At 47.8% G+C, this 11,652-nt stretch overlaps 1 long non-coding RNA gene across 1 annotated transcript; it reads right to left on the bottom strand.

Annotated features, from left to right (window-relative positions):
- Positions 1 to 10,428: 10,428 nt before the first annotated feature.
- LOC124657903 lies at positions 10,429 to 11,446 on the bottom strand. Its single transcript, XR_006988920.1, has 3 exons — positions 11,380 to 11,446; positions 11,227 to 11,298; positions 10,429 to 11,125 (listed from the first exon to the last, which is right to left on the bottom strand). It is a non-coding gene; the product is annotated as an uncharacterized LOC124657903 (long non-coding RNA).
- Positions 11,447 to 11,652: the final 206 nt, after the last annotated feature.

Here is an 11,652-nt window from a genome sequence, read left to right as displayed (position 1 = left end):
TTGGGGGCGGCGTTTGGGGGACGCGGCTGGGGAGCGACGTCTCCCAAACGCGGCACGAACAAAACACGTCCCCCAAACGCTCAATCCGGCGCGCTTTGGGGGACGGTTTGGGGGACGCGACTGGAGATGCTCTAACAGGACTTCAAAAATGACGTGCAAATTCCATCAGATGCTCGGAAACAGGGAGCCTGACGGGGACACTGACACGCACGGGTTCAGATAGTGGTTCAAACTAAACTACAGAGATAAGCTCATGGAGGTTGGTTCACTATTCCATTAATTAAGCCGTGTCCTTGAGACAGAGTAATGCACGTAACTCCAACCTGACAGACCTCATTTTTTCAGGACAAATCGTGCGACGTACGTGGATGTGTACTGGTACCTGTCGTCGTTTGGCCGTTTGCTTTGGGCATGGCCGGCCGGCAGCGCTCCATGCCGGCACTACAGTTTGTAGATGACTATGTATGGACATGAAAACGTTGACGTTGTACGCGCCAGACTTCAATACGAATGCACAATTACCAATGGTAAGAAAATCGGTAATCGTTAACTACTCGGTCGGCTTGGGAGTAGCGATTAACCGGAATTCGGACGATTAACTGATTTAATCTGTCGGCTATTAATCGGTGTAATCTACACAAATTAGCACGTAAAAAACAGTTTGTATAAGAAAAATAATAGTATATGAGCCTCTATATGTCTGTCCCTACTTCTCTAGAGTCTAAAATCCCAGAAAAACATGGATGCTTCTCCTCCGTGATCTAATCTTCAAGGTCACGAGCGAATCAGGATCCACTAGTCGAAGCCGCGTTTTTTCCTTCCACTTTTTATCCTCTCACATCTGAAGTTTATCTTCTCCCACCACCTACCTAGGGCACGTCCCCTCTTACACCTCAACCATCTAACCTATTGAAGGCACCCTTGAGCTCCTGCACGAGCTACTCAAGGTGGTCGAGCTCCTGTATCTAGGCAACTAAGAGTAACTGGTCTCGGAGGGCAAGGAACTACTTGGCGACAACGGAATTCGAGCTGTTGGAGGCTGCAATCAAGCGGGAGCTTTGCAAAACCTACTTTATTGGGGAGGGGTAGCGCCTGTACTTATGCATTGAAAAGTTTATAACTTTTTTGACCAAGTGCAGTAGTTAATCGGGGACATACCTACTAATCAGACTTTCGTTACGATTAATCGGGCTAAAGGATTAACACAAGAGATTAATGGTAATCGATACGGTTAGGCCCCTAGTAGCGATTAATCGGCCTAGTAATCGCTGAATTGGCCTAGTTTTTGAACAGTGATAATTACTAGGTACTTCTAGATTCAGTGTACTGGAGTACCACACTAGTGGTGCTACAAATACAATGGGCAGGTGAACGACGACACGGCACACACACAGTCACAGCGATCGGACGCGTTCGATCCGCACGTGCACGCTTGTGTGGCCGCCAGCCGAATGAATGCCACGGCGCAACGACGGCGGTCAATGGATCCAAGGTCGGCCGGACTGATCATCCAACACACCAAGTGTGAATTCTAGGGCGTGTTTGGTAGTACGAAGGCCAAGGCCCTTTTGCCAGCACCGCACCGGGGAAACAAAATTGGGCCCCGCATTATTGAGTTAGACGGGTTTTAAAACACCTCCAAGCCTGCGCCTAGAGGATCGGCCAGATCAACCGTTTTCATGGAACCCGCCCCATTCTCAGTGCTAGCCTTCACTCATGGGGATGGATGGCAGAGACGCCACGTCCCTTCGAAAACACGCTCCATAAATCACCTCACAGCCTCACACCTTCCTCTCACTCCTACTTTGACTCTCAGCCCAACCTATCACACCGAAACTCGGTAGTTGCACTACCGCTGCCAAATCCACCTCATCAAAGAGAGGAGGAGAAGCGGGATCAGACGACGACGACACCGACCATGACAACTTGCTTCCTATAATGCGAACAGGTCCTACACCGTGAGTACCAGCGCAACCTCGACCTCATTATCGACATCATCGACATGCAATGGCGGTAAGAATGTCACCATCTTCATAGCCTCTTCATCATGGATCTACGCGAACAAACACATTTGTGTAGTATGCTATGACATGCGACTACTACGAAAACAAGCAAGCCCCAAGATTGCTATGAGTGGCGCACTATAGATGGGATGCACCATCGCTACTCGCTAGGCCTAGTTGACACATCTCGTAGACATAACACTGCCGCACTGGGAGGTCTTCTGAAAAATAGGACCACTTAGCATGACTTCCAGGCGAGGAGGTCAAATGACGTCAGCGTTTAGAAACCCAATTCATACTTGGAGGGGATTCGAATACAAAATACTTCCATAGTATTGCCAATAGCATACAAAAGAAGAAACTTGTTTGATATTCTGGTTTAAGAAGAGGGTACGATTGAGGGACATAAGCAGATTAAGTCATATATCAGTAATTATTACAAGTGTTCTTTTGGAGCACTAGAAGAAGGTAACTTCTCTGTCAATGAGTCTCGAACAAACGACATCCTCCATGGTTAAGATGAGAACAATAACCTACTTACTGCCCCCTATACAAAGGAGGAAGTAAGAAAGGAGTTTTTTTTTTCAAATGGAACACAGCAAGGTCCCTGACCCCGATCGATGGCTTCTCGACTGAGTGCTATCAGAATTTCTGGGATATCATCAAATTAGAACTTCTAGATTTTTTCAGCTTTCTTCATAGTGGACAACTGGAATTGTCCAGCTTGAATTTTGGTAAAATAATTTTATTACCTAAGGTTAATGGAGAAGAAAGGATCCAACAATACAAGTATATTTGTCTTCTTAATGCTTGTTTTAAGTTTTTACCAAGGTTTCTAGAATAATCCTGAACATGGTGGCTGACCATGTGGTCTATCGTCTACATCTGGGCATGGGCAGCCCGGCCCGGACGACCCGGCCCGAAAATCCCGGGCCGGGCCGGGTCGGGCTTGCACTTCGGGCCGGGCTCGGGCTTGATTTTTGAGCCCGAATGTCGGGCCGGGCCGGGCTCGGGCTTGTAGTTTTCGCAATTTAGGCAAGATTCGGGCCGGGCTTCTCGGGCCGGGCCGGGCTTTTGCCCGTTCGGGCCGGGCTCGGGCTTGATTTATAGGCCCGACGGTCGGGCCAGGCCGGGCTCGGGCTTAGCATTTTACGTTCGGGCTTTTTCGGGCTTGGCCCGAAACCCGGCCCGGCCCGAGTTTTGCCCAGCTGTACTATCGTCTCACGTAACATCCTGGATCTTGTGGTTATCCTTTGTGTAACAGTTCACAACTACATAGAAAAAATTGAATGAGGTAATATAAAATTTTATTTGAGAAATTCTAAGACAAAGCTAAGTGGTATTTCTTCTAGCAGACTCTCCGAATGAAAGTTTTTTTGAACAACGACGTGCTTTAATCTACAACTTTGTATCGGCAGGTAGTGTATCCATTATAGTCAATGATGACATTGATAAATACTTGCACACTATGAAGGGGCTAAGACAAGGTGACCCATTATAATCAACGTTATTTAATAATGTGGTTGATATGCTCGTTGTCATGATTGAACACGTAAAATTAAGCTTGATGGCTAAATCGAAGGTGTGTAATCCCCCGCCGGAGGTGGCGGAGTAGGGCGCCCAAGCTTGTAGCCGGCGGTGGTGTAGGTGGTCGTCGAAGCAGCTACTCGGTTGTGGCGTAGTAGGGCGGGAGGTGGGCGTCGTAGGTCGGTGGTGGCGGAGCAGGGCGTCGGAGATTTGCCACCGTCGCGAGAGATGAGTGAAAGAAGGTGGACAAGCGAAATATGAGGACGGGATAAGGTGAAAAAGTGGAAGAGGAGGAGGGGAGAAGATAGAGAAATGGAAGAGGACGAGGGAGAAGGTGAAGAAAGGGTAGAAATGGAGGAGAGGAAAGTGGGAGGTATTTTTTTTGTTTTGAAAATTTTCAGATCTGATTTTTTTTGCACTAAAATCTAAGTCCTCCGAAAATTTCAATTTCCTTTTCAATTTTGCAGATTCTAAACAAATCCGTAATTTGACAAATCCGTAATTTGGAAGTAACTTTTTCTCGTAGATACATTTTCATACAATTTTTTTCATCGAAGGTCGTATACAAAATCAAAATCCATTTTTCTGAAAGATGTTGTCATATTGCAAAATAGGTCAAAATTCTTGTTTGTTAATTTTCCGAACAACTAGAACACATAACACATGCTATCTCGATGCATTTTAGTTTTGAAAGTTCTATGATTTTTTTTTTCAAAACTGAAAAGGCGATATCGATTCACGGAGTGGGGGAGAGAGGGGGGTGCAAATTCGTTCTATTAGTAGCAGAGATCCAAACTGAGGTACTCTACCAATAAGCGTTACTAGTCACATGAGCCTGTACGACGCATTGCAAGTATGGACATAGCAGTCGTGTGCCGCCATTCGAGCGCACTCCGAGAAGTTTCCGGACCAGAGTGAAGTTTGGGTCAACCTAGTAGTCGCATGCCCTACTCTCCTCTCCTCTACCAGTACGAGCACACTAGTCACGTGTGTTTAGACTGGTGTGCGAGTGAGCATCCTCCTATAGCGTTTTCCCTACTAGTGATGATTTTTCGCCCTGGAGATCGAGATGGGCTTGGGATTTATGACATTGAGGTCAAGAACAAGGCTCTCCTTGGTAAATGGATCGATTTTCAAGCTTCCTTATGAAAATTGGTTTTGCCAAGCCTTCCTTAGGACAAACTATGTTGGTTCTAGTGCTTTGTCTCAAGCTTATTGGAAGCTGGGTGACTCACACTTCTAGGCTAGAAAAATGGCGAAGAAGAATTTTTTTTTCCATATGGTAATTTGTCTATTTGGTATGGATTGGAAATTAGGTTCTGGGAGGATAAATGGCTAGGTAATGCCGCACTCCAAGAATAGTATTCGGCCTTGTACAACATTGAAAGACACAAAAGCGATATGTGCGGTAAGGTGATGAAACTTCTCCACCAAATGTGTTATCTAAAAGAGATCTCGTGGTCCTAGGCAAGCATCTTAGAATGATTTTTTCCAGCATCTGTATTTTGTCCATTTGACTTAGGGGTCTGATGGATTTTGTTGGAATCTTTATTAGAGTGGTAAATTCTAAGTAGATTCTATGTATAATTTTTTTATCCAAATGAGGTGCCAGTTGATAGCAATAAGGAAATTTGGAAAATGAAGATCCCGGGGTTTTGCATGATATCTTCGTCGTGGATAATTCTTACCAAAGATAAGAAATATACAATTTGCAGGGAAGTAAAATATGTGTCTTTTGTCTCCATGACGGGACTATAAAGCACTTATCCTTTTAGTGCAAATTCGCTTCATTTATATGATCAGCCATCCAGATAGATTCTACCATAAACCCACCACGCAGGGTTACGAATATATTCAGCAATTAGCTCAACAGTGTGAATCCTAGATTAAGACTACTTATTTGGATCAGAGTGATTGATGATATTTGGTCGCTTTGCCTATATAGAAATTACAAGGTTTTAAATGATAAAATACTTATGTTATGCAGGTCATCTACTGGTGCATAGTTACGCTCCACTCATGATCATCTCTGTAGCTTGTGAAGCACTACGGCCTATTTACGGAGGTGTCTACTCGCATGGACGGATCCAGCATCCCTTTTGCTCGAGCAGCCGCCCAGACTTCCGGCCAGCTGACAAGCCTATTGTCGCCCAATTTCATATGTATTCGATAAAAAATTAGCATACTAAGCTTGTTTGCCTAGGCTTCAAAATTTTATTGGGTTCGCCTATGTCTACTCGGTTAGGATATGAACATACACATACGGCGAGAAATATTTTTCCTAACATGATGGCAGTGTAATCTTGGGATTGCCCCTCGTCATCATAGGTAGGCGTCCATACAGTTTCTTAAATGTTTACTTGTATTCCGCCTTTTACCTTTTCGATTGAGACATTTGGTTTTGTGCGGTTGGTTATGTAGAGACCATGTGTGATATTTAAATCTTTTAAATAATAAAACATTATTTATATAAAGAAATGTAACTTTTCGAAAGGCAACGTAAGATCGAGGCTTCTCTTTTTTCCATTGAACTGAAAAGAAACGGAGGATTTCATTTGCTTTCCATATGGTGGAGCTCGCACCGCGGCTGCTACGGGCGATATGATTGACGAATTGAAGACACGTAGAACGCGCGGCAGTACTATCCTACCAGGTGCTTAGTGTGGCCGCAATAGGATGGGCATCTCTTGCTAATGTCCTACTGATGTTTGACCAAACGTCATGGAGTCAGGGCGGCCGTGCAGCAGACGGCCTTTATACCTACGTGCATGCATGGAACCGTCGTGTCGACGACTCGACGATGCCTTCAATGCATCGCTTAGTGTGTTTTGGATCTTCGTTTCTCCGCTGGCTTAACCTAGCTAATCAAGCTCGACCAGGATGGGCATAGATGCGTCAATGCATGCATGGACATGGAATCATGGACACGCTGATGCATGTGCATGCATGAATGCATCTACACAATGTATGTAGTGCAATTATATATGGACAGTGCTAGAAATCCTCCGGAGGTTCCAAACTTTCCAGCCTCCTGCTTGCATGCGTGACATGTGTCCATTTTCACCTGAAATCTAGATTTTGCTTCGTCGCAGCAAAAAACTTCCCGCTTTTGCTTCATTGAAGCAAAAAAAAACGGTTTGACTAAAATAGAAGGAGAGCTGCGAGTCGTTCAGACTTTGTTTCGTCGCAGCAAAAAAGTTCCGCTTTTGCTTCATTGAAGCAAAAAACGGTTTAACTAGGAGTAAATAAAAATGATCCGTCGGACGTGGATCTCGCCGGAGACATCGCCGGAATCCTTGTAGCAACAAAAATGTACTAAAGTAGCAGAACCACAAAATATTTGCAGCAAAATATTTATACTATTGTAGCATCATTAAATACTAGTCGCCGGTGCACCGTCGACATCATCCCAACTCCGGCTGGCAGCACCTCACTTGCTACTTGCAGCACCATCATTGACTGTTTGTAGCATCACCATGGGTAGTTGGCAGCATTATCATTTGTCCTTTGCAGCACCTTCGCCACAAGATGGTAGCAACATCGGACGTAGGTGGTAGCATTGTCGTGGGTTGTTGGTACCATTACCGTTTGTCTTTTGCAGCACCTCCTCCACAAGATGGTAGCAACACCGGAGGCCGGTGGTAGCATTGCCGTCGCTCTTAGCAGCAATTTCGACGTTGGCTCGCAGCACCAGCTCTAAGCAGTGGTAGCACCACCCAAGGCCCCTGGAAGCACTACTCAACGTTGCTCGCGGCATCGTCGTCACCCATGGCAGGTCCCCGGTCCACCGCTGCCCGAACCTTGTAAATCCCGTTCGGCCTAGAGCTGCTATTGCAGCATAGTCTACATGAATTAGTAGGCGCGACACCGCATCCTTTGTAGCATGCAAATCCCGTTCGGCCTAGAGCACACACCGATGCACGATGAGTGACCCCGTCGTCCTCAACGCCAGTCTCCTCCAGGACCATCACCGGCGATGAGCACATCGAGTGGACCGTGCCCTGTCCTCGACCACCGCAAAAAGTACACCACCGGCCCCGCCGATCTCGTCTGGCCATGGGATGGGGAACCCGTCCCTGCTATGGCTCGTGGTTTTTGGGGCGGCCGGCGGCAAGATGAAAGGGCAGAGCAAGCGGGGCGGTTTGCGGCATCCTACGAGCCGAGATGGCGTCGACCTTGCAGCCAGGGCGGCGGAAGGTGGACTCTGCTGCGACGAGTGCCCCGGCGGCCTTCTTCCGCCGCACGCGCAGCTCAACTGCCGCCTCCAACCTCCACCAGGTGCGGGACCCTCACCTTGATTGCCACATCCGATGTCGCCGCCGGCGGCGAGCAGTACCGACGAGATCGAAGCCTCGATCCCGAACGGCTTTCGTGCCCGCAGCGCACGACGGAGCACAGCGCGGCGGCGTGGGAATCTACGCGTGAGGGGCCGAGGCGACGCTGTGCAGCCAGCAAGGAGGCGCGAGGTGCCGCCGGCCGTTCGGGATGTAGGGGAGGAGGCGGTGCAGAGGAACCACCGGAGGTCGAGACGGGGGAGATGGAGCGGGAGGAGGCGGCGAGCATGCTGGTAGACGGCGAGCTGCGAGCTGCGGCGGCCGGTCATGCGGGGATCACGGCGGCCGGCCATGCGAAGAACATCAGGGAGCGGCTTGATTTTTCTCAACCACATGCGCAGGAGGATAAGGAAAGGAAACTGGATGGAAAGAAGAAGTCGTGGTGGACCAGGGGACGCGTGGCGCGATGCGGACCCGGAGGCCGCGAGCCGCTGGAGCCTCCGCCTGAAAAGAAGCATTTTCCATTATACTAGATGGGCAGCGCGCTTCGCTGCGCCGGCTGCCAGGCGTGCTTCCGTGCCTCCTCTTTACGTTTTCCATATGTGTGTTCATAGTTTCGTCCGTGCGTTTATGTGTGAGGATATCTTCAACGGGCGACGTACATTGGACGGTTAAAAGTGATCGTGATCGTCTGTTTACGTTGCGTCGAGGACATATTTTGAATGTGCATTCGTTTGCGTCTGGTTGTGCTTCTAGCGGGGCGATACATTTTTTATTTTTCAACATATTTGAAAAGTATAATGTACTACATAGAAATTGTACAAAATAATTGTAGAAACCTAGACTACTTGCTCCCTTACGGCCTGGTCCCGTCATTGCGTCCCTCCCTCGTCTGCGCGTGGCCGTTAGGGCTCGGTGCGTCGCCGGGTCCTTTAGCAGGGAAAGCCGCAGCTTCTTGTTCGCGACATCCTCAGCTTTCCTAAGTGTCTGGAAGGAGTGGACTAACGCCGTCTGCTCCGCCGCTTTCTCCTCCTGTGTAGGCGTATCAGGATCATCAGAAGAACATGAGATGCCGGAGTCGTTGTCCTCTGCGGCTGTGGCGGCCGCCACCTTGCAGCGTTTGAACACAGCGTGGGCCGCTCGCTCCTCATCTGCTTCCTTGTTCGTGTCAGACGGGAAAGTTGTGTCCCTGACGGGATCGAGGAGGTCGTCGGTGTTGTCATCGTCGAACTCCTTATTGGAGCTCGGGGCCGGGGGACGCGGAGTCGTAGGTGGAGGCGCGGCAGCCTGGCCACGACCGACGCTGTTCATGGTGGCAAAGGTGGAGGTTGAGTGGCAGTGACGCCATGGTGGAGGTTGCGGCGGCTAGAGTTTAGTGTGGGAGGAGATGAGGTGCGCGCGCCTTTGTTTATATAGGCTGGCACCACTCAACATTCATATGCGCCTGCTACCTCTTAAGCAAAGCAACATTATGCGGAACAACCCACCTATTATCCAAAACGTGACCATCCTTCACAACAGTCCGTCCATCAACACGCCTATAAATAGGATAGCCAGACTGATCAACATGTGTCTCCTCACAAAAAGACTTCGGAAACCTCTTCAAACAAACACCATCTTTCATACACGGACATTTCCCGTTCATCCTACCACAAGGACCATGCACCATGAACTCATCGACCAGAGCATATGCTAGAGGATCTTCCAACACATCAGGCAACTCAGCTGACACAATACCATCGATAAGCTGTGCTGAAGCCTCTCCAATAATCTCATCAGTCCGCTGCTGCTGACGATCCAACCAAACCAAGATGTGAGCATGAGGCAAACCCCTTTTCTGGAACTCAACGGTATACAGAACTGCAACAAATACCAAACAAAACCAATCAGCAAAGACCATTACATAAAAAAAACAATGCAAGACACCAAAAAAAAAGCACCTGCACCAAAAAAAAATCAAGCTTCATCTTAAACACCCTGGAAACAATATCCGGCCTGTCTGCCGGCTTCTGGCCAGTCTCAGACCTAAGAGCATCCGCAACCTCATCCCATTTAGGATTACAGGTAAAGGTCACAAATAAATCAGGAGCGCCATAAGAACAGCAAATGGCCATCGCATCCTGATAATTCTGTGCCATATACCGCTTAGAACCAACGAAACCAGAAGGCAAAACAACCTTAACACCAACACTCCTGCCACTGGCCGACCCCCGCCCCACAGACATCGGTAATCCCCTGGTATGTCTCACTACGCAGCTTGTCCTGATTTTTAAGGATAAAAGAAAGCCTATTCGATTCAACACATGCAAAAGCATCAACACATGCCCGCTGAGAAAGCCGTCCACAACAAAGATACGGATTTGCCCGACCCTTCCTATAACAACATCGGTAAGCATAGTATTCCAAAGCATACCGACTTCGACCTGCCCCCGCCGAAGCGTCTTCGGGCCCCATATAACTAATACCCAAATAAAAACCCTTGTCGCCATAAGGAAAAAGCGAGAGGATATTGGAGAGACATCAAAGCAGGATGCAAAGGAGATATCCGCTTCAACCGACCATCCTCCAGCTCAACGACAATATCAAACTTACACCTATCAAGCATCAAGATCACCCACAATAAGAGCCGCTAACTCAGGAGCGGTAGGAGGACTATAAACCCTCGGATCATCCGAAGATGAACCAACAATTCGAAGCCTAAACGGCGCACCAGCAAGCTCAACCCGCTCCCGAGAAACGCGGATCATTCTAAACTGTCTGACCAACGCATTACAACTATCAAGCATAGCAGTAAGAGAAACAACAATATCCCGATCAGGAGCGGCACGACTACCCCCCTCAACCCCACTTCCACCCTCACCATCAAATACAGCCATTCGATAATCAATTTCATTATCTGTATCATAAATATACAGCTGAGCAAACTTCGGCGATTTATTAGGCGCGGGAACCAGAGAACCAATACGATGCGAAGGAAGGCCATTAATACGAAAAACATAAGGACCCCGCCCCGTATTTATACTATCATCAACCTTCACCCCCAGAGAAGAAAAGGCAAACATGCTATTGTAAGACCTGATCAACCGCATGAACTGAGACGACCCAGCTCCATCACCAAACCCAATCAAGCGATCAAGAGGAGCCGGCCACTGCCTATACGGTTCCAACCATACCCTACCACCCTTGCAGCAACGATTAGTAAACATCTTCCTTTTATGGAACTTACTCAACTGAGTAGCCCGCTCATTATACCAAAAAAAGCCTTGCAATAAGTACATGTATATTCAGGACTACCGAGATACAACCTCCCACGAAAAGAAGCTGCAAAAAAAAGACAACGAACAACGAACACAGTAAAGCAGGCACAAAATAGAAAGCATCCCAAAATAAAAATAACCAAAAACAATTAGTGACAAACAAACCTTTCAAATACGCAATATAATCTCGAGACATTCTAGCTGGACGACCATTTATCAAAACGGGAGGTCGGACACCTAAAATTCATGTACAGCGCACGCTTAGCAGCCAAATCCAAAACAAAACGAAAAGCAAAACAGGAAAAACACAGAATTCACCAAAAAGATGAGGCCTCCTCCGAACACGACGACGCCTTCGGTTCTCACGCGCCATCTCTACGGACAAATACGGGAAAAAGGGATCCCCTACAACAAACACCAAACCCTAAGAAACTAAGACAACAAACAAAATGAAAGACGAAAGAATCAAAGAATAATACCAGGAGGGCGGGACGAAGGGACAGTAACAAAAAAGTGCGGCAAAGGCGAAACCAAAGGAACAGCCCTCCGACGCCTACACGGCGAACACCTAGAAACAATACCCGGAGCACC

Source organism: Lolium rigidum, chromosome 5, assembly GCF_022539505.1.
Source record: "Lolium rigidum isolate FL_2022 chromosome 5, APGP_CSIRO_Lrig_0.1, whole genome shotgun sequence".
In the NCBI taxonomy this organism is placed as follows: domain Eukaryota; kingdom Viridiplantae; phylum Streptophyta; class Magnoliopsida; order Poales; family Poaceae; genus Lolium; species Lolium rigidum.
This window is presented reverse-complemented; position numbering and strand designations above follow the sequence as displayed.